The sequence below is a fragment of the Olea europaea genome, unplaced genomic scaffold, assembly GCF_002742605.1.
Source record: "Olea europaea var. sylvestris unplaced genomic scaffold, O_europaea_v1 scaffold1314, whole genome shotgun sequence".
Classification (NCBI taxonomy): Eukaryota; Viridiplantae; Streptophyta; class Magnoliopsida; order Lamiales; family Oleaceae; genus Olea; species Olea europaea.
Window position 1 is genome coordinate 205,457 of NW_019230613.1, and position 3,078 is coordinate 208,534.

The 3,078-nt window shown below is 32.2% G+C and overlaps 1 pseudogene; it reads left to right on the forward strand.

Annotated features, from left to right (window-relative positions):
• The first annotated feature begins 1,056 nt into the window (after positions 1 to 1,056).
• Positions 1,057 to 3,078, forward strand: part of LOC111374933 — a 12,469-nt pseudogene continuing 10,447 nt past the window's right edge.

Sequence of the window (3,078 nt, forward strand, 5' to 3'; positions counted from 1 at the left end):
CGTGATAAAAGTTCTAGAGTAATTTGTAATCTTCATCTAGTCCAAATCCAAATTGGAAACTTCAACAACAAAAGAAGATTCAAAGAGTTCAAATCAAAATTGAACACTTCAACCAACAATGACTTTATTCATTGAATGGTCAGAGGATAAGATTTTCAATTCAAGTTGTATACTCAACTTATGCAAGCTGGAAATTAACATAGACAGCAATCAATTCACATTCTGATGTTATGCAATCTAGAAATTACATCAGGTAGCAGCCATTTGACACTTATGATGTTCAAACACAGCTGCAAATACTTATGCTCCAGCTATAAATGATGAAGAAAAATAGCTTTTACCTAGTTGTAATTGTAGAGAATTAGTAAGACTAGTTTACTCAATGTTTTCTATAAATAGGGAGGTATCCATCTAGTGTGATGTATGAAAAAGAAGTGCGAAAAACCTCTCAAAAAAATAGATAAAGAGTGTGATGTAACAACTCCTTTTTAATTCCTCAAATTTCATAAGAAAAATTTCATATTTCTCTTTTTTATTTCTTTCTATACCCAACAAATTTTGGTATCAAAGCTTAGGCAAAACATATAAACCAAATCCTACCAAAAACAAAATCAGCCCCAAAAACCACCATAGCAGTAGCATATTTTTAACAGAAACTGGGCAGCTATGACAACAAATTCAGCAGCCTCCTTGTTCACTTATTCACCAAGTCAAGTACCAATCTTTGAAGGTGAGCACTATGAATATTGGAGTAGTCAAATGCAAACTTTCTTCATCTCTTTAGATTTATGGGATGTCATTGAAGAAGATGAGGTGGTAGAAGATTCGACCGAAGGAGATGAAGAAGATCCAAAGTTACAAAAGGAATATAAAAAGAAAGATGCAATGGCGTTGTGATATATTCAACAAGGAGTTGGAAAATCAATTTTCCCTCGTATATTTGGTGTTAAAAATGCCAAAGATGCATGGAAAATTTTGAATCAAGAATTTCAAGGTTAAGAGAAAAGTATTGCCTTGAAACTTCAATCTTTATGGAAAGATTTTGACAATCTCAAAATGGAAGAACGAGAGTCGGTTCGTGATTTCTCTTCACGAGTTTCAGAGATTGTAAACCAAATCAAAAGTTGTGGAGATACAATTAAAGAAAAAAGAGTTGTTGAAAAAGTGCTTCAATTTCTCCCTTCAAAATTCGATCATGTAGCCGCCGCAATTGAAGAATCAAAGGATTTGTCTAAGATGATCATGTATGAGTTGACCGGATCACTTCTTGCACATGAGCAAAAAATCAACCGAACAAACTTTCCAATCAAAACAAGCATTAAAAATAAGTTCAAGCAATCATGGAGGTTTAAACAACAAAAAGGGAAAGTTTAGCAAGTGGAGTCAAAATGAAAAGCAAAGCAATTGGAAAGCCAAGGCAACACAACAATTCGGTAAGGCTCAATCTTGCATTATTTGCAAAAAGAACAATCATGAATCAAAAGATTACTATTTTAAATGCAAAAGATGCAAAGTTCCTAATCATTCTCAAAAGGATTGTTGGTTTCAAAATAAGGAGAAAAATGAAGATGGGGCAAAATTTTCAAAAGAGAGTGAAGATGAAATTCTATTTTATTCTCATCAAAATGGTGACTTTGAATCCAAGAATCAATGGTATTTGGATAGCGGTGCTAGCAATCANCACAACTGTATCAATCAAGAAAATGTTAAAAAATAATACCGCATTAATTGACAAGGCGATGTTTAGTGCTTGTTTGGTATAATTTAAATATTTGTTAAAAAGTTGATGTTAAACCCAGCACTTAATTTTAGCTGTACATTTTATGGGATTCACAATTTTTATTAATTTTTCAACTAATCATTTGATAAACTTTTATCAAAATATACTAAAATTTTTATCAAAATTTTGTTAAACAATATTAAAAAATTGAAGTTAACAAACATTGACTTTGTTGTCAATTAAATATTATTGTACAATATGAAAATTAAATTAATTATAGTGTCTATATCCAATTCTAAGACATATCAAACACGCTTTATCTGGTTTTTGCCAAATGTCTTTTAAAAATATATATATAATTGCACAACCAACTACATGTTTGGTAATGCTTGAATGTTTTTTAGCTGATCAAACATAATATTTCTCCACATATTTTATCGGACTTATAATTTACTATCCACTAATTTATTCTCAGTCGGTGCTAGGGTACTTTTAGTTACATTTTACAATTTTTTTTAATACCGAAAAATAGGAAAATGAGGAATTTTGGGGATATTTTAAGATACCCGAATGATTTGTACCCGTTGAAGATGAAAATGACAATGATGCATGCGAAGAAGCATATCCCATCAGAGTCACATTGGGGATTTTGCTACACTCATACTCCACAAGATTTCCAGAAGTTTCCCTCTTCTCATTCAAGAACTCCATACTGATCTTCGTGACTCAGTGAGTTCCCTCATTCACTGTTATTATTGGCTTATTGGTTATGATTCAAAATTTTTACTTTTAAGTAATTTTACTTATAAGTAGTAATGCTTCTTGATTGTACATGTTTGTCTAAACTGTCGAATATGTATTTTAATGTGTCTGAACTGTATTTTGAGTAATTAAGTTTGTCAAGACGTATTTATAAGCGGAGTTAACTTGTTAGACGAAAGTTAATATGACTATCTTACGTTGTAACTATTAAGTTGCAAAGACTAATTATAGTTGCTGCATGGAGCTAAATCATCATCTGAAAACGAAAGAGGGGGTCAAAGGAGAAAGGTTGTACGTAGGGTTGTCAATGGGTCGAGCCGGTCCGGCTCGGCCCATGAAAGCACGAGGTCGGCTCGTCCAAAAAAGGGCTAGCTCGGCTCGGCCCACAAGCTCGCGGCTCGTGGGCCAAGCCAGCCCGACTCGCGAATAGACGTCGTTTTTCAAATTAAATTTTTTTTTGGGGAACAAATAGGTAATTTGAGAAATAAAAAAATAATTTTTTTTAACTAAAAGAGATAGAAAAAATAAAAATGAAAGCTTTATTTTTTTATTTTTCTTTTTAAAATAGATAAAATATAAATACTCTTCCTTTATCC